Source organism: Serinus canaria, chromosome 1, assembly GCF_022539315.1.
Source record: "Serinus canaria isolate serCan28SL12 chromosome 1, serCan2020, whole genome shotgun sequence".
Taxonomy (NCBI): Eukaryota; Metazoa; Chordata; class Aves; order Passeriformes; family Fringillidae; genus Serinus; species Serinus canaria.
Window position 1 is genome coordinate 61,722,185 of NC_066313.1, and position 21,274 is coordinate 61,743,458.

General features: G+C 36.3%; 1 protein-coding gene across 5 annotated transcripts in view; it reads right to left on the reverse strand.

Moving 5' to 3' along the window:
* The window catches only part of PCDH9 (protocadherin 9), a 668,321-nt gene that overhangs the window by 419,682 nt on the left and 227,365 nt on the right, over positions 1–21,274 (reverse strand). The window lies entirely within an intron of this gene.

Below are 21,274 nucleotides of genomic sequence, written 5' to 3' on the forward strand. Positions count from 1 at the left end.
TGAGAGTCTTTTTGTAGTTGGGAGCTCAATAATTCCTGCATTTAGGTTGCAGGAGGATCAAACCACAGCGATCTTTCAGGCAAGATCCTTATCTTGATACAGGTACAGTCTAATTCCAGCCATGAACTCATAATAAACTCCAATACTTTGTCTTTCATCTAATTCTCCTATAAAAGCTTCATATCTCTTAAAGAGCATATCCTAAATACATGTGAGCCTCAGTTCTTTTCACATTTACTGAAAACTGATCTCACAAGCTTGGAGAGGGGAATTTCTGAATAAGAGATATATTGTATGGGGAAGAATCTATCACCTCAGCCACAGAGGAGAAAAAATTCTCTTTGAAATCCTTTCTTTGTTTTAGGCACAAAACCTGTACAACCTCTGCACAGCAATTTTTAGAGTTTATTCTTTAAATCCAAGGTCATGTAGCCATAGCAGCTAGTTCATGCTCAGAGGGGAGGTAATCATCCTCTGTTCTTCTCAGCAAGTGCTCTTTGCTGAGGTCAAAGAAATGGGGCAATGTAACACTAGAATCCATTACAAATTAGCATAATGTCACCACCTCTCTCTGTGACATTTAAAATGAGCACAGATGAAGGACAGCGTTGAAAACAATGCAATTGCAAGTATCTGGATCCAACAGTAGTTCTAGAAAAGGACAAGGGAACTGGAACTGCCTGCAATGAATGCTTTAACAAACTCCAGCAATGCCATCTCTGACATATCATTAAACAGATAAATAAAAACAAACAAACAAACCATCAAAGCCTGTCAATTCCAGTCAGAAACTCACTTTTGAAGGTAAGAAATCTGAATGAAACACTACCTCAAGATTTCATCATGTTCAAGTACAAAAAGAGAAAATAGACAAAGGTGAGAAGAACACTATCTCACTGCCATAATACAATACCACTGTGAGGCAATCTTTGAAGATGAGACCTATCTCTGCCGATATACACTGACATCTAGTCAGACTTTAGCACTTCTGAAAATCTGAAAAGAAGGCCACAAAATATGAAGGAAAGGGAAAAGAAACATACAAACCACAGAAAAATATATTGTCTTTTCTTATACAGTCCAGTAGAAATTTCACAGTATTTTTTTTTAATTAGCTATGCCCAAAATTATGGGGAAGGAACAGAAACACAGGAAAGAGTGAGAAACCATTCACCCCCTTTTCAATAAAAATTGGCAACTTCCATTTCATCCTATATGTCCTAAGCTTTCTGGAAACAAAAACAGACAAAAAACCAAAACCAAAACCAAGTGGAAGTACCTTAAAACTTGTATCTTTACATATTCTGAAAACATTTTAAGTTTTATGTCTTTTCTGAATCATGATAGCTAATTAGTTATTTGATTATCATAATCAGAACACTAATCATTGCAGTCTTGATGAAAATTCAGTGATCATCCCAAGAGGGTTACGGTCCAGTAAATGTGTTGACAGGCTATTTGCTATTGCAGCAGCAATGCATCTTGATAACATATAGCAGAAAACAAAAGACAAATACAGATTAATACTATCCATACTACTTCAACACCAGAGAAAATGTAATGCGACTTTCAGGTCAAATTATGTGCTTTCTAATAAAGTAAAATTTCTTGTAACATCAGCTTTGCATTCAGAAGACTATACTCTCCTAGTGAATGAAAATACAAATCCTACTAAAATATCCAGAAACCAGTGCCAAGCCACATCAAGATGTCTCCCTAAAATCCCCTCACACTTCATTGAAAAAATTCATCTGTTTTACTTTGTAGAAGTACAATCAAAATACTGCAAGTGAAAATAAAATGCATGACCCAGCATCTCTTCCTTTCATAAAGTTTTCCCTCTAAATCCTTCAAACACCTAAAAAACTATTTATTCTATACAATCACTATTATATACCTTCACCTCTATTTTAAAGTAACCTCCCTTTTGAGAAATACTTAGCAGTATCAGACCTTTTCTTGTGAAAATAACAACAGAAAACTGACATTTGCTAAACCATCTTTCTCCAAGAAGTTGCAGTTTGCCGGCCCACTTGAGAATTTATTTTTAACCCCATTCCTTCAGCCTATAATTTCTTATTTCTACTTTCAGTTTAACAAGCTGCAAATGGAACTGTTCAGAGATGAAATAGTCATTGAGTAGCTTTAAAATACTAAATTACTATTATCTGCTCCATGAGTTGGAACCCTTTTCTCTCCTTCACATTTGTGCCTTTTTATTTTTATTATTTTCAGCAGGTAATATTAAATGTCACCCAAGCTCTACAAAAATACCAATGCCATTACTCTTTTTTTTGTCTCCTTCCCCTTCAAGGCTAGCAGCTGCCAGAATTGTGGCTGTCAAAATTGGCAGCTAGGAACTTTTCCCACACTTGCCAAAGAGTTGATTTGAGATATGCAAATAACACTTCTCCAAAAATTGTCCAATGGGTCCCAAGAGGCACAACTGAGGTTAGATACTTCCTTTACAACTCTGTGAAGACACCGTATCTTCCGATCTCCCAGAAATAGAAAACAAGAATTCAAGACAAAGAAATGTCATTTTCACAATGACTTTGCATAGAGTAGCTGTCTGTCACTCTACAGTGTAAAGGTATATGGCTCCCATTGTCACACTACCCAAGAAATCTAAATATTTCATGTACATATACTCCCACCACAGCTCCTGAAAAAAAGAGAGCATCGTTGTATTTGAAGCATAAGGAAACAAGGCACAAAAATGCTAAATAAACCTGGGACAATAAAAATAAATGTTATGGATTCATATTAATGAATGGGAAATGAGATCTTGCAGAACATTTACTCCGGCTACAGAAAATAAAGGAAAGCAATTACATTTGGCTCATTTTTCAGACATTTGGCAAATTTGAAGAAAACTCCAGAAAACAAAATACATGCAGGTAGTTTATTGCAGAGATTTACTGCCTGATAAGCTTTCATGTTTTTTACCCTAAACTTAATCTGTAGATTAACCCCATTTATTCTTCTCTTTCACTAAGTGGACAAGAAAAGCAGTATCATCCCCCTGCTTGCAATAAATTTGTGCATAATAGAGACAACATATTTTCTGATTCTTTGTTTTTGTAAATTAAATGAAACAAATCCTATGAATATACTGTACAGGTCTTCAAAATCCCTCATCATTCTTATTCTTTTCTTTTTGGACTTTCTCTAGCCTCCTCAACTCTTCTTTAAAATGTGATGACCAAAACTTCTCAACATACTAGATATGGCCTCAGAAGCACTGACTTGAATAATTGTCTTTTAAATCTTGCACACAGTAAATCTGTTCATGTATTCTACAGGATCACATTTTTTACTCATGTTTCATTTCTAACTGAATATTACCTGATTAGCCAGGTATTTTCACCTTGGGGCATTTAATTTCTCCTTTCTGAGTGTAACAGTTCCCACAAATCTTGAACAAATATCAGCTTGTCACTTTGAAAATGTCTTCCAAAATTTTTATTGCCAGTCCCCAACAAGCCATTTACACATTGTTAAAACTTTTTATCTGCAGCTTTTACAAGGATACATTAGTCTATCATCAACATCATTAATGGAAAGACTGAAAGTAATACTCTGCCCAGGACTGACAAATGCAAGATTGTTGTCATGTTTTCATAATCTGAGGAAACACTAACAGTAACTCTTTGCTTCTCATTCATCAGAGGAGAACAATGAAATAGAGCCCAAGTGTGCCTACAGGAATGTCATGTGGGACAAGATGAAAGAGTGCACTAAACCTAAGGTGTGCTACATCTACAGATTTCTATGGATCTGCTATGCTGACAAAAGCACTCTAGAGGTAAATTCACTTCTTGTACATATTGAATGCTTGTTCTAGACTATTTCCAAGGATTCATCTCAGAGTGGATACAACAACATGGGTCTGTTTTTCTTATTTTGAAGCCCAGAAATCACCCTAGGTCGATACTTCATGAGTTCTCAAAATGTAAAAGATTCAGAGAAAGCTCTCAGTCATTAATTTTTAATTTTACATATTCTTTTTTTTTTGAGGTCTTTCTTTTAAACAGCCATACTTCAGCATGCACCTGCTCTAAGCCCTATGTCTCCATGTTTCTCATGAACTCTATGTACTCATTAAAATATTTCCATTGGGTATTGCCAAATAAGTCTATATGATGGAGCATGAAGACTATGCTGAACTGTGAACTGAGTTCTTCCGCTTTCTCTACACTATCCTATATTTTCTCTCTACTTTATATTTAAGGCATTGAGCAACCTAGTTTAGTGGGAGGTGTCCCTGCCCATAGTAGGGCAGACTGGGAATAGATGATTTTTAATGTTCCTTTCAACCTCTTAACATTTAATGATTTTATGACTATATAATGGAAAGGTAGCATTTTCTAATTTTTATAGGCATACAAGACTGATTTAACCTTCAATGATTTTTTTCTTATCAATTTTTAATTAACATAGGGGTTCCATTTTATTTTATGTTATCTTTATTTCCAGGTTATTTTATTTATTTTTATGCCTATTTACGTATATAGTTCTTCAGGGCATTTTGGTTTTGCTTTAGTGGGGTTTTGTTGGTTTGCTTGTTTTAGGTTCACCATTTCGAAGAAGCTTGACTTGCAATTTGAATTCAGGAGTCCTGGAAAGAACACTCTTCAATACTCTCTAACAAACAGGAAATAATCAAATTGCTTTCCTTAAAACTGTAAGGAGCAGATATACAGAACAAGATGAATACTTATGTAATGGGACTGCAAAGGATTGACTTGGAAGCTAGACTACAAAATATTCTAAAATGTAACGACAGCACGAAAAGCAAACTTATTTTAAAGAAACAGTGAGAAGGGCTAAGTACAATAGAAATCTTTCATTATTAGGCAGCATATAATCTGTCTGATAAGTTGCACTTTCACTTCCAAAAATTTACATCATTAGCCACTTCACAACTACCTGCATGCTTGGTCTTACTGCCTTGCAAAGAGGAGGAGGGCAAACACATTCTGTGGGGTCACAGCACACTCAATCACATGTCAACAAACTGTACTTTACATATGGCAACCTAAACCTCAGATCATGTCAAAGAAACTGTTTGTGTTGACACCACCAAAACCATTTATCATCTATCCCCAGCATTCCTGCTAGGATGGCCCGAAAATATTTTGGATAAGCATTAATTCCCTTGAATTTTTAATGTTTACAGTGTATTTTGTACATGACTAAACAAGACTGGAGTGATGAATTTTGCTGTCTAACACAGGTGGTTTACCTCAGCAAATAATTTCTCACGTTAATAACCTTTCTTACAGGAGTTGAGCAACCTTGTATAAACACATTTGCACCTTCTATCAAAAATTAAAACATGTAGCATGATTTGACAATCCATCATTTTCCTTCCTACAAAATAATAGAAGGTCCAAATCCCAAAAGTTTTATATAAATTACTCATATTATCTATACAGAACAGAATTCTGAGAACACATGTATTTCTGTAGCTTTTACAGATAAGATATTTCCCACTGAGAAGGTGTTAAAAATAAAACAGAGTTGCCCCTACACCAGCATGACCCCAACCCACCAAGAAATCCAAAATGGATGCAAAAAGATGTCATTGCTTTATGAAACAGAAGAGTTTTTTTAAACTTTTCCTTGGAAGTACAGGAACTGGGTCATGTTGCATTTAATAAAGATGGACCTCAAGGGCCTGCAACTGTAGGAAAGTCACTTATAATACAAAGGCTTATGATGGTGATGTTGTTATTGCATTAACAAAAAAGTGGATGGTTTTGAGGGTTTGATACATTTAAGAGTTTGAACACAATCCCAGATATTAATGGGCAATGCATACACTTCAATAGGAGAGCAAGAACAAAATATGAAATTAATTCCTACAATCTAAAGCCTACTTAATAATATGTCAGAACTGCTTTGTAAAAGCCCTGCTCATGTCTGCTAATAACATTAAAGCCTACCAAATAAAGCTAGTGAGCAGAAAATTTGGGTTCCAAGACCAATTCCAGGAGCTAAAATAAAGTATCATACACTGCTTAAAGCAAGATAGGTCATACTAATTTCGATCAATACCAGCAGGATAATGTAGTACAAGTGAAAAATCATTTATTTATTTTTTGTGAGCACAGCTAAAAAGAAAATCACTAGAAAACTGCTCCAAAGGATGACTTAAGTTGAACAGTGTTTTGAAAAGGAAGAAAAAAAACAATCCACAAACTTGTGCTGCAAGAGTTTTTTATGTTATTGATATCAAATACCTATTCTTAATCTTTACTAATGTACCTTTTAAAAGTTTACTTCTGTATGTATGACATCACAATTGTAGAAACTTTCAATTTCAAGCAATTAAAACCATAACTAAAAATCTAGTATTTTATTAATGATGGCTAACAAAATACATGTTTGTAAAAAATCAAGTCCTTCTGGCTTAATTTGTTCTCAGAATATCACCCTGAGAGTTACTAACCCTGACCTATTCTTTGAAAAAAACACACAACACAACTCAGTACGTGAAATGTGTGAAAGCAAATGTAAAATAATAACCTGGGTCAATAAGGCTTATTTATGGCTACTTGATAATCCATGCCCAAAAAAATTCAGAACAAGTATACAGAAAAGCTTTCTTTGTCATGCCCCAGCTGTCAAGAAGCTTTAGAAGCCAACCAAACACCAGTTTCTTAATATGGTACAGATATGCAACATAATCCTCTACAAAACTACTTACATACTAAATTTAGTATTCATTAACTCAGTAGTGGATGCAAGAGTGTTTCATAAAAAGCTAAAAGAGGCAAAGGAGATGGATAAATAAAGATATGATTTACAGCCAGATTTGTATGAAGACTTTAGTAAAACTGAAAGTCTTTGCAAATATGCTAAACTTTGGCTAACCACAGAAACAGGTCTTAGCCCAGACTCATTAAAACATCTAGCCAAAAGCAAACAACTGCAATGAATACATTATTGTCCTCTGTTTTGAAACTGGAATTTCATAAAGTAGGAATCATGTAAAGAGTGGAAGAGATTCAAATCCCTTCAAAAGATAGCTAATGCCCCAGTGATTCCCTCACAGGATGGGTTATGACCCATGGGGTAGACAGAGCATAGGTCAACTGCACAGTTCAAGAAGAGCAGCATTTTTATCCACATTTTTATTTCTTACTTCCCTAATACAAACATTAGCTAAGAGACTTTTTAACTGTTTCCAGAAATGTAAAATTGCACACACACTTTTGTCTTCACCATTATGCAAAAGTCTTTCTCTTCTACCTGTTCAGCTAATTTAATAGCACTTTAAAATTATATCAGTGTAACAATTTTGTTCCTGTTCATTCTGATCTAAGACTTAATAGGTTTTTCCTACCTATCTTCAGGAAGCTAACTACAGTCTCTGCATTAATTCAATTTTTGTTCTAGATTTTTGACATGATTATCTCACCTAATATCTAAACCACTTTCTGTGATTACCTCTATTTTCCTTTTAATTATCCAAGAAGTGCTAAGTTTAGCACTTCAACTGGCTACTTAATTTTAGAGGAACTCAAGATCAGTTCCCAGGCGTGGCAAAATTCAGCAGATATGCAACAAGCTAGGTTCTTCACCCTCATGCTCCTCTTATAAACAAAGGGTTGGGGGGCAAAAATTGCTTGATGGTTTAGGACTGAAACTTAGAATGAATCACAAGCATGTGTCTCTGCAGTACATCTGGAGTCAAGTGACTTGGAACAGGATGGAGGCAGAGTCAGAGCACAAAAGAGACCTCTTGTCAGAGGAAGACCTTAGGCCTCAGATCACTTATTTCTTACTAAAAATGTTGAGAGTTTTTGCAGGACAATGGACATATGCAACATATGCACAATCTAGCCTTCATAAGAGACTGGGTAAGGTCACCATATCCTTGAAGGATACAAAAAGAGAAGAACATGCTCAAAAGCAGTCAGTTCAGGATACAAAGGCAGACAAGAAAACTGCAGTGAGACACATGAAGAAGGAAGACTAACAAAAAATAACTGAAATATTAAAATGTGTGCATAAAAAGCATTTAGCCAACCATGCATTAGCTTGAGGCATGAACAATAGAGAATAGTATAAAAATGGCTCACTTTTTTGTAATAAATAGGCTTCACTTGATTGTATTGATCATGGAGTGATGTCCTGCTTCTGATCCACCACATAATTTTTTTTTTTTATTCTGCAAAACAGCAGCACAGTTCTCAACCTTGACTTTATACCCAATATGATATTAGAGCAACTAATTGCCACATTGCAATAGTTTTCTCAAGTCATTCTGAAAATATGAAGATACCTGTTGCTAGAGAACCTCTGGAGATTACCCAGTTTCGATTACAAAAATATAAATTTAGGACCTCTCCCTAAAACCCAACAATCTCTCCTATTCGATCCAGGCATGTGGATATAAGATCAATACTAACCCTGCATTACACTCTGTTACAGCTTCAGGGCTTTCTATGTGCATCAAAAAAGTAGATGGATCATCATATGGAGCACCCTCCCCCTCTTCTGCACCACAGCAAAATCACAAACCCTCGTCTTAGGACCAGAAGTTTTTGCTCCTGCTCTGTGCTTTCCCTGGTGCCCATGGGAACAGCCAGAAAGTACACTCATTGTAACTTTCAGTGGAGAAAAAATTGCATTTAATTCTGAAGGTTCAGTCCAATTCTGAGAGCTCATAGAATAAACTGACTAGTAGAATTTTATCTAGACTCTTCTCTAAATTTATATCAGTTTTTATGCAATCTATTTGATTAGGACTTATTTAATATATTTAATTAAATATCTATTAGGTGAGGGACTGATTTCCTAACATGCAAGGTTACTTACTTTGAATAATTTACAGAAAGCTCTTTACTCCTGAAGACAAACTGAAAACGCACTTCAAATTAAAAGCAAGCAAACAAACAAAGGAACAAGGAAAGGGGGAAAATGCTGGGAACTCAGAAGGGAGCTAGAAATATTGTGAAAGCAAAAGTGGTAACGAAGCAGAGAAGACTGGAGAGAAGTTGACATTACTGGAGGGCTCTTCCAGTCAACAATCAAATGTGCATTTACTGCAGTGGAAGAAGAAAGGAAGATTAGGTTTAAAGATGAATTTTGCAACAAACCAGGCTTCACGCTTTCTAACCTTTCACGGAATATATTTTTTGATAACATTCTCTCCTTATAATTCAAACCTTCAGACCCCCAAGAAATTCTCTTCATGTACCCAACCCACACTGTGTTTTCTGGCTTGAATAAGTTTGTTAGTAGATAAACACTGCAGCTGCCTCATGCTTGAAAAGTTTTGAATGTAATTGACTGTCAATGATATGATGATTTATAATGCAATCTGCTGCTACTTCTGCTGCTGCAGATAACTCTAATTTGCCTCTATTGTATTAGATATGATGAACTTGACAATCATTTTCAATTTTCCTATTTGGCTTTCATTCAGGTTGATGTGGCCAGTAACAGTGAATTTTCATTGTTCTTCCCCTAAAGCAATAAAGGAACAGGAGCTTGTTTTATATGAAGCAGTTGGCTCTTTCCAAAAGACTCATTTATTGTGTAATGAAGCTTCTGCCAAGCAAAACATTTACTAAAAGTGTGGACTGAAACTTCTGGTTTAAGTATTTCTGCTTTACTGAATCATATATTGACCAGGTTGTACTATATTAAAAAGATAGGTGAGAGGGGGGAAAAGGGCCTACAGACATAATGGGCATCATGCCAGCTGATTGAGATTACTCAGTTCCTTAATTCCGATCACACTCAGACCTGGAGGGCCTTGGTTTCTCTTGGGAAGACAAGTGAAAGACATCAAGATGTTCATGATTTCTGGTTTTTGGGAAAACTATTAAGGAATGAAAAAGAAAAGTGATAAAAGATACCTGAGTGCATACAAAAATATTTTAAAGAAATGCTTGCCAGACAAGTAAGTGTCATTTGACATCTCCTCAATTTACAGTCCCATATCTTATAAGGCAACTACTCAGGAAGGTAAATGTTTTTATTACTAGCTATAGAGATAAGCAAATCAGTTTTAAAGTTATACACATTAGACTATGAAAAAGAGCCTTTGTGGCTTTGAATAATTGAGCTTCCAGAGCCTCAGCTATATTTTCTTTCTGTATTAAAGAAAGATAATTACACCTGCATTTGTTCTAGCTTGCTTTGGTGTGCACAGACATAATGTAAAATGTAAAAGTTACATATTTCCAGACCACAGAACAGTTTCTATTTACAGAGTTACAGCTGTCTCCTCATCTAGTGATGAGTGTTTTCATAATAGTTGCAATGGAGTTGTAATGTCACTCCAGCTGCCACTTGGAAGGAGATGGGTCCTACTCTGCTTCATCCATCACAAAAAAGGACTGATATCTAAGTTTCAGTAACTAAACTCTATTCTGTAGGTAAGATATGAGAAAAAGATTTAAGATCTCAAGTTCAGTTTGAACAGCTGGCAGTTAGAAAAATGATTTTTAGACTTGCAAGCTAAACACATTTAATATAGAAATCACTGAAAAACAAGAAATAGGGAACTCCACACTCTCACTTTGACAAAATTACCTTTTTGACTGTAATCACTTTTCAAGAATTACATGATTTACAGTATCATGCTTTCTGTATATGAGAATTAATCCCAATATCATTCATCGAATATAAATTATGCTACTGTAAAAAGTAATTTCATTTGAATTAATATGAAGAAGCTTTTTATAAATAAACTTTGCAGAAACTTAGGCCAAATTTTGGGAGAAATTGACTATTTTCCTTTTCCCATTTTCTTACAGAAAAAAAAATTACCACAAACAACATAAAGTAAAATGATGTAAAATATGTAGACTGCACAAATACAAATGTAGAGAGGAATGGATATTGCTTGCACCCTTTACAGTAATTAAGACTTGGAAAGCATTAAGTGATTGCCTTTCCTTTGCAAAAATATTATAAGAATGTATACTTAGACCTTAAACATCCACTTTAAACATTTTACTAATTTGGCAAGAGTAAGAATTTTTAAAAGTCCAATGATACAGAATTGGGGTTTTTTTGTACAATTTGTTTATAAAGCTTGTAGAAGAAACTAAGGATTTACCGACTCGTGCTCAATTTAGACAGAAAAAGCAAGCAGTCCTGTAAAATGTCTTCAATGGAGTGAATTTGTATTGTATAATTAATATGTAATCATCTATCAATGAAGCAAGTGGCATTACTTCAACTTTAATAGCTAGAGGTATGAAGAAGAGATTTTGTTTGGAGACAAATGTGAAACTGATTACTGGTTCTAACAGGGAATCAGCTACAACAGTGAAGGTATTATAACGTGGAAAAATGCCTGCAGTTACATACAGATAGGGCATGAGGCAACAATTTAACAAGAAAAAAATCTTTTGAATGTGCCCTACCTTTCAGATAGAATTTTACTTTTACTGTCTGAGTCGAATTCCAAAGATGCTCTGCTTCTTCTGCTTTATTCACACAGCGCAACATTTATGGAGAGCAGCTCAGCAGTAACCTGTGGCTGCACACCGTGAGACAGTACATGGCTTGCATTTCTCCACACCACGCTAAGTGCAGGCTCTGAGTGTCTATGCACAACATTTTCTCTGTCTTGAAACTCAAAGATCAGCTTAAACCCAAAACTATCAATTTACTTCAACAACCCTCGGAGACCAAAGAGCAAGAATTGCAGCCGCATGTAGAGAAACACAGCTCGTGTGTGCAGGAATAAGCTTTACTATTTTTCTTTTCACAATGAGATTAAAAAACAAGATCTTTCATTCAGTGAAAAATCAAGCCAAAATTGTTGTTAAGCAAATCTGTGGTTTGTGTCAATAGACACTGCTTCAAAATGTAAATGCCTTTCAGTCCCTAAAAGCAGATGCAAAACAAAACAAACATTGAGAACAGAATTTACATTGTGGCAACAGCGCAACAACATAGCAAAGCTACATGTTCCCACAAGCATGATGTCACATATGTACTTGCTATTAACTTTGGTAGTTTTGAGATGATGCCTTACTCATATGTTATTAAAGTTGATGTAATAAAAACCTCCTGAGATACAGAACAGTTATGGTTGATGTACTAAATTGCAATTCATCCCCTTCTGGCCACTGTGCTATTTGTAAAGAGACGAAGGAAAAATAAAGACAAGCTCTTTTTTGGTGGCTTGTTTAATCTGCTAAAACCTATTTGAGGTAATCCCTGCTCCACAGTGTCTCCCAGTGGGAGATGTAAGCTGGCAGCAATACAGGTACTCCCCAAAAAAGCTGTAAATGAGACATCTCTTTTAAAACATACTCTAAGAACAGAGACATGAGCTATTTTTTATTTAAAAAAAAAAAATCTACAAGCAGTTGACAGTATGGTACCTCATTATTTAGAAATAACCTTTGCCTTTATGTGAAAACATTTAAATGGTAAGTTGTTGAAAACATTGTTGAAAGATGAACCTCACTAACATGAGCTGAGGACATGGACCATCTCTGGAGCTGACCTTTGGGGTTTCAATCTTGCAACAGTCTTACCTATACTATAAGTAAGATTTCTGCTTTCTGTACTCTAAGCAACAGATAAGGTTTTTAAGAGGTCTGCCTATCTTCATCAGGAGATGAAGATACCCCATGTTTTATTTTCCCAATCTCATGACAATGAGATTTATGAAAATAAGTTTTCAGACAGAAAAAGGTATTCAGTCTTTAAACCAGAAACCCCATAAAATCTGATGTCTCTATCCACTGTTCTATCGAACAAATAAAACAAAAAAATGCACACAATTCAGTGCCTGAATATGTCACAGTGTATACAGCTTCTCTGAGCTGCAGTAAGCATTACCTAAATTTTTCAATGTGTACAGAGTTCAAAAAATGAAGTCATTATTAGAGCTTTTATGAACACATTAAAGCAATCTAGTGATGAAGAACTTCCTAGCATTTTACAGGGCAGCTTTGCTTCTGAAGCAGCACCATGTAGTTAAAGAATTCAGTCTTTCTACAAAGGTGCTTTCATATACACACTTTGAAGACATCATAACTTCATTGTGATTAAAAAAAAAAAAAGTGAAAAATAAAAGTCTTCACTATTTTTCCTTGGTTTTTTATCCTTTCCTTCTTCCCTTCATTGCTACAGAACACAAAGAGCAACATTTCCAGACCTGACACTTAACGGCTCAGCTCCTGAATCCACGTGTGGTATATTTAACTGCAATTTTTATTCAATTCACTGTGGGTGCAGACACTTAGCTTTACACACCAGATCTGAAAGCACTGGTTCTAGTTCAGACAAAATTGTATCACCGGGTGGGAAAGCGTAATATCAGAACCAGTGAAAGACTATGTTCTTTTTAGATTGTACAACATAACAGAAATAGAAGAAATATTCAAAAGGCATTGAAAGAGAGGAGGCATGGTGTGGGTTTTTGAGAAAAAGAACTCTAAGATTAAGAGAGGAAAAAAAGGAATTTAGCTGTCATGCAAAGAACTGGACTCCCTGCTTAAGAGACAGTTTTCATTTATAGAGAGAAGTGCAAGCAGCAAAGAACACTAGCATGCTTATTGTCAGTGAATAGCATAATTTACCTTAAAAAGTAACCCTGAAAATGAAAAGAAAGTTAATAAAGCTGAACTAATAACTGAATTAATTTTTCAAATCTCCATTCAGCTGAGAGAGAAAAATAATGTGTAGGGGACTCAAAATCTAAATTTTCAGTCTCAGACATTGTGGAGGTTTCTAATCTAATTGAAATATTTACAGTCATTTTGTTGTTGAACATTTTATTAAGAATAAACAGCAATAAATATATTTCCTCAGTTATACCTTTGAAGAGTGTTTCTATTGTTTCAGTTCACCAACAATAAATACTTTCTAAAATGAAAGAGGGAGTAGTATTGGCCAAAGCATCTATTTTGCCAAAATGACATTTTACCAAAACCAAGTTTCTCCACTTCCTAAGCCTTGTATCCTCCTGAACTGCAATTCCATATTGGCAGCCCTGTCATGCAAAACACCTGGAGCCAGGAGATCACCTGGCCTCTGCTTTTCTTGATACAGAAACAGCAGTCTCAATGGTGATGGAAATTGCATGTCTTCGTGAATTTAGCCATTCCTTAGGGGCCTGATTTACCAAATTATCATACAGATTAGGATGCAGTCAGGGTGGGCATCCACATTTCTTTTCTCTAGGAAGAAAGGGGTCAGAAACAGGGAAAGCCTGGAATATGAAGGTCTTGTAGTAGCTGGCATGCCAGAATAAGAGCAGGTGATGTGTGCATCCAGCCTGGGGCTTTGTGTAGCTTCAGCCTCAGGCTCATTTCCAGGACCCAATCTTGATTGTCTTAGCCCAGGTTTTCTAATACAGTGCAAGAATGTCAATTTAAAACAAAATAGATTTGAAACAAAACAGAATGTAATTTTGGTGTCCAGTATAAAGAGCTATTTTCAGCAACAATGCTATTTTCAGCATTGTTTGCTTTTGTTTTATTTTTCCATGTATGCAAAATACTCTTCTGCTTTTCTTGTTTAGCTAAGTGAATTTCAAAATAGTAACCGAAAAGAAAATGCTCTGGATCAGAACCTTCAAACTTTTCAATGGCTCTGAACTTCATAAATTACATCAGAAAGAAAAAAAAACCTCTTTTTCAATCACATGCTTTAGGGTTGAATGCAGTTTTGGTAAACAGAATGTGCAGATGGGATAATGCTTTTTAATACCAGTAAACACAGTATTGGTTAAGTAGAGATAACAGCACTGTCAAAAATAATCTCAGAAGTTGATGCATGATAGCAATGGGCTTGTATTGTTGTGCAGGGAATTACAGAAAAGTAAACAGAGTCAATGTTTCAGGTGCCAATCCACGAGGTTGAATCAAATCTGGACAGGGAAGGACTGCAGTGGTTCAGGTTTTCACCCTCCACCTAACTGCTGCCTGCCACTGAAAAAGCTAATCCTAGTCCTCTTCATTGCCCAGCACTCCTGCAGCTAGGAGATAGTTGGTTCTTACTGATTAGTGGAAAATAACATTTTTTCTTTTCCTTTTAAGGGATACAAGATAAGCAACAGTAAGTACAAGGCCATCCTTGGAATCTTGTTGGTAGCAGTCTGTAATTACATAAGATTAGGTATAATGTGATACTGTGCCCAAGGCCCCACTTACAATTGCCCATTACATTTTGGTAGACAGAACAGAGGAAGAGAAAGCTCAGCTCATTACAAGAATTGCTGAACTAAATATTTAGATGATGGAATTGGAGATTATGGAAGCCATTGGATAAACAAGACAGTCAATGCACTACAAACCCCCTGTCAACCCACAGGTCAAAGCTATTACTAGCTGTATCCTAAAGAAAATTGATGCTTTAGCAACCTAAAATTTGTTTAATCTCCAGATTTCGTTGTTTGAGGGTACATATATTCAAAGAAATGCTTCTGTAAATAAACTTGAAATAACTTCCATTGCATTTCATCTACCAACAGCTCTCTGTGCTGCTATAAAAGTGATGTTTCCAAACCATTACCATGAATTCTTCCTCCGCACTCTTTGGTCTGAGGTTGCCTCTACCATTCTGACTTTGAAGACTCACAGATCTCTCTAACATCTCTATTTACTGGCTCAGGCAATTCCTGGTTGTACCCGACCACAGACGGCTTTAGTCAGAAGCTACAACAAAACCACCCAACTTAGCTCTCCTACTTAAAGCTCTATTCTGATCACAGGTGATATCTGAGAATTTGTCCATCACACTGATAGCAACAGAGAAAGACAGGTGAGTAAAGCAACTTTTCTCTCTGATGCCTCCAGAAACTTTCTGGGCATTAACCAGGAGCTGTCATAGCTACAGAGATCAGGACAGGTGAGGATTGGCATTGGTACTTGCTGTAATAACTTCTACATTTATTCTTTGAATGAAATGGTGAATCCTGCTCTGGAACTCTCTCTTCTAACCACCATTTTAAAAAAATGACTGTGGAAAAAAATTAAGGCATATATTTTCTCATTCTCAATGAAGTTTACCACTTCTTAATTTTTTTTCTTTTTTCTTCTACTCCAATAGACTGACAGATCTTTTAAGCATTTTGAATCTAGCAGTCTGTTCAGTTGACAATACTGAAAGGTTGACGATGGGGGTGTTGGGGAGAGAGGGTGAGAATGACAGTAGATAAGGTGAAGAGAAAAGGAAAAAGAAATACTTTTGCATAATACCTAAAAGAAGTTCCTCCCCCCCTTTAGAGTGAAATTTAGTCTGCACATCAGATCCTACAGAGAAACTATAAATCCAAGTTGCATAGCCACATACCAAACACACCAAGGGAAGACATTTCTCATTTTTTTTTCTTGATAAGGTGTCCCCTTCTGCCACTACAAGATGAGTAAATTACTTCACCTGTCTAACTGATCCCCAGTATTCAGCCTGACACTGACAATGGCAGTGCACCTGTTAGTGTGATGGACAAGTGATTGGCAGCATGGCATTTGCTGCTTTCTATAATAAGTTGGTTATTATACAATGATGTTGACAATCTAGAAACTGCAAATATTAAACTGTAACTAGGCACAGGTTTGAAAGGAAAAAAAAGAAACCAGGTTATAGGTGAAATGTGACCCTGAATAAATTTTATGCCAAAGGCTTCTTTCATTTTGAAAAGAAAAATATCAAATTTTAAATATGACACTTTTTCTTTGGCTCAAATTATTCTATTTATGTATAGCCACCAAAATGTCAATTCTGAGTTTTCCCATAAACTAAGCACAAGATTGCAAGTCACTGCCTTGATGGTCTTCTCAAGTATATCGCATCTATAAATGCAAAAGTGTAAGCAACTACAGTTACAGTCTTTGTAGGAATACATCTTCTGCAGCCATAGTAAACTACCACTTGTATGTAACTACTTCATTTTCTCCCCCATGGTCCTGCCACATATCTCCCTTCCATAGAAGCATCACTCCGGAACAAGTGTCACTGCCCTGTCTCTGGACCAACAAAAGCTTCACCATCTATTGGCAGCAGGAAGTCCGAATGGCTAACACATGTCCTCTACATATTAGAGGACACCAGGTTGTAGCTTATGAAACTTACTACACACCTAGGAAAACAGAACTAACATCCATTCTGGAAATGAAAAGCTGCTAAGAAAATTTCAGGAAAAAATATTTTTTAATTTAAACCCAGCACCTTGTTTCCAGCTCTTACCAGGATCATGCAGAATAAATCCACTGTACCAATTATGCGCATTTAGGTCAGGTGAACCTTGCCCTATTTTCATCCTTTTCAATACTGAGGAGCTACTTTAAACCTTTACATGGGAGATTTATCCCCAATATTATTCCCAATTATTATATGTCAGAGTCTCGATGCCTCCTTCCACAAAGCCTTATATTCCATGGAGTAACACAGGAGCAGCCTGAGCAGCCTGTGCCTCCCAGGAAGGACTCCGGACAAAGTTGCCCCCGGGCTTTTTATCACAGTCCAAGTGGGTGAAACTCTTGCATTTCCTACCTAGTCCCGGGCTCCTGCTGTGTCAGGAGTGCTCCTCACCTGGCTGTGCCACATATCCCTCTGCCCTTTGTTATGCAAAAGATGGAAAGATGGGCAATTCACAGCCCCTTTTCTAGGGCTACGCCCAGAGCTCAACCTGCAGCTCCCACTGCAGCTGCACCCCCAGCTACCTGTACTCCATGTGTTCCACAGCAACCAACTTTCTAGAAGATTTGGGGGGTTTTTGTCTTATTTTTTGTTGTCTTTTTTTTTTTTTTTCGTTTTTTTTTTTTTTTTTTTTAATTTATTGTGCCAAGGTGTAACACATGCCAAATTGTTGCTATTTTCCATGAGAGCATTTCACTTTGGAGCGTGTTACTGTGATGAAACGGGAAACACATATAAATTATGAAACCTGAAGATTATGCTGTGACACCCTAAAACCTAGCATTCTAATTATATTGTTCATATAAATATTCCTTGACTTTCCCTTTCTTTCAACCGTGATATAAAAGATGTATAATGACATAGATCCTGTTCAACAGATGACATAGGATACAAATTTTACGGTGCTCTAATTAAATTGCTAATCTTGGTCCCAGTGGCTTCTTTTGTCCTAGTAATCTGAACAACAGCAGGTCAGAGCCTTAACCTCTGGCACATGTATCAGCATGGTCAAATTGTTCCTTAGCCTGTAAACTGTCCATTGTTTGGACTGTGAGGACTTGCTACAATCCCTTAACATTGTTCAAGCTGTCAGCATGGCCTGAGATGGCTTTCCAGGCAGGCAGCCTTTTCTGAGAATGGAGGACATACAGCCAGTGAAGGTGGCCAATAAATGTATGGCTGAGATCAGTGTTGTAACTTTTGAAGAATGGAATTTGCCAGACCCTTTTGATAAACTCTAAACAAAACCAACATGTGTAAGTGAAATGGGAAATACATGAAGTTATACACTTTAAATCAACATCAAGCCTTTAAATAATCATTAAGCCTTAACTGTCCTTATAATGCCCAGATCATTTTTAAAACACAGCATAAAAGAATACTGCAACCTTACTACAAAACATCAATATTTAAGGTTGAAGTTCACAGCTTGAAGTTTTGCTGCAAACAGAAGGCTTATTGATGATTCATGGTGTTATGATTAGGAAAAAACCACAAAATTCTAGTCATAGAACCTCTTAAAAGGGAAAAATAACAAAGCTTAGAAATTATCAATTTGCGTGTTCACAAAAAACCAATGACAATTCATGCATTTATTAATAACTGATAAAATAATAATCTGTTAGAAATTTCATCCATATTAATTTATTATTTACAAATCTTATAATTCAGCCTTTAGGTTAATAGTCATAGATTTTAACTGCATATTGCAAGTCCTATAGATCTGTATAAAGCCATACATAACACATGGTATTCACATCTGCAGTATGCTTAGAAAAATACAGCTGATTATCTTCTAAATATTTTCAAACATTAGGAGGTATTTCAAATAATTATTTCTTATACAGAGAAGTTACTAATTCATATAGGCACACACAAAGAGACATGTATACACACACATATACAGAAACAATTTCCTTTCTAAGTTTAGTGGGATAAAAGTCACTGAATTAAAAGAATGCTGAAACAAGCAGTCACACACTCTAAATGACTGCTGCAATGCAAAATTCAGTCTCAAAAAACTTGCACAGTGACTTGAAATATATCATTTTTTCCCAATCCAAATGCTATTTTTCAATTCAGTGGGCCTCAAGCTTTTCAACAAACTGGATCAATTTGAAGCTACTCATTCAAAAGGGTTTCTTAAATGCCAGTCTGAGAATTCAACATGACAGAAGAGACAAAGAGTCATCTTCATTTCCAGTCACAATCAGCTGTGTGCACAGGCCCACAGCAGCATAGGGACTGTAGACTGTGCTGGGGGGCAAGCTGCTCAGGAAAGAACAAACAGCCTCACCTTTTTTTTTTTCTTCATATTGCAAATAGGGTAAGAAAATGGAATAGTTCCTAAAATACAAAGTGGTATTTTCTAATATCACTTCTGTTGGACAGCTGAGAACTATTATACCAGGAAATGAACAGAAGTGATGGCTTTTTAGCTAAGCAAATGGATAGTGAGCCCTTCCCATGCACAGGAACACTACTCAGTTTCAGTTTCTTCATAAGTAAACTCAGTGCTCAACACAAGGTCCTTAGCCTGCATAAACCTTAACCACACTCAATTGCAGTTCCACAGCACAAGCACATGCCCCAAGTCTTGCACTAAAGATCTGGTGACAGTCTGGGAGAGAACGCAGTCTCTAACAGCTGTGAAAAACTGCTGCCATCACACCATGCTTGGGAATGGGGAAGTGGTAAGTGAAAGTTCAAAAGACTCTGGAGCAGCTGTTCTGTCTCCAATGCACACCTTTACTCATGTAACCTCTCTTTGATCTCTTGTAGAAATTCAGCTGCCTTATGCTGTTTGCAAGCAAAAGGCACATCAGTGCAAATCCATTTGTATGCAGCTGATTTGTTCCTATACAAATGCTTCAAAAATAGAACTAGCTGTGCTGGTGAGTAGTACAGAAAGAATACACTAAGTAGAAGAAGCACACCTTGTTTCAATAAAGGCTAGAAAACCACAAAAGTATATTGTATTTTTTATAGGAATAGTAAGAAAACCACAAAAATGGGAGAGATTCTCAGATTTCTTCAGAGGACTGAGAAAGTTCCTTCTGTAACAGTTTGGACATTTACAGGTGGAACATACAGGAGCAAACACAGAGAGTAGGACAATGAAAGTAAAGGTCTATTCAAAGCCTTTTCCTGTCTTTAAAGACTGCCAATTTAAAGAGTTGACATTCAGAACACAACAGGCATACTTACATTTGATGGATGTAGCTATATTCTCTAGATTTTTTTTTTAATGTGGTCATCATCTCCTCATTTGCCGTAACATAAGCTAGCAGCAAAACTGATATGTCAGCTGGATATAAAGCCCCACCTTCAACTCTTAGCTTCTCTGAAGCCCAGCAGCATGCTGCCTCTCATGAGATGGCACCCCATCTGTCCAGGTTTTTGAAGTGCTGAGCTATGTCAGCCAAGCAGACAGCATCCTGGCACATCTCTCAGAGAAGGCTCTTCACTCTGCTGTAGTGCAACTCAGGTATGGAAGGTTAACAGTATGAAAAAAATACTAAATATTTTTGTTTCCAGAAAAGGCAAAGATCCATTGAGCTGGCCCCAAAACGTGTTCTGTTCTCACATTTAGCTGCAGGTTTATGAACCGTGTCACAAAATAAATTAAGATTCCTGAAAACAGCACATCTGTCTTGCCCTTTTGAAGCTCAATTGCATCCAAACAAATGAGGGTATTCTGATGAGTGTCCTTGCCACAGTACAAAAAAGGCCATAAGTTTTGTTCACAGCCAGTCCCCCTGTGTTGTTTTGTCTGCTTTTCATTTTCCCTTTTACAATAATTTTGATTGATAGTTCTATCAAATCTGTGGTAGCAACCAACTGGCAAACAACACTCCAGTGGAAAAATAAAACAGAATTTAATACAGATAAAAACAGAGCTCTACAGAAGTGTTTCTAAAAAAATGCACAAAGCCACAATGGTGTACAGGCATCTTTTAAACCTACTTAACTTTCTAACAGGATTATGTTGTCGGACAATACACTGAAAGTGGTAGGTATGATACTCAGGTATTATTTCCCCTAGAAGATATTTAGTTCAACAGAGCTAGCCACTGAAATTATTATCCATTACTCCCTGCATGAGTAACAACAAGTATAAAATTTAGATATATGTAGTAAG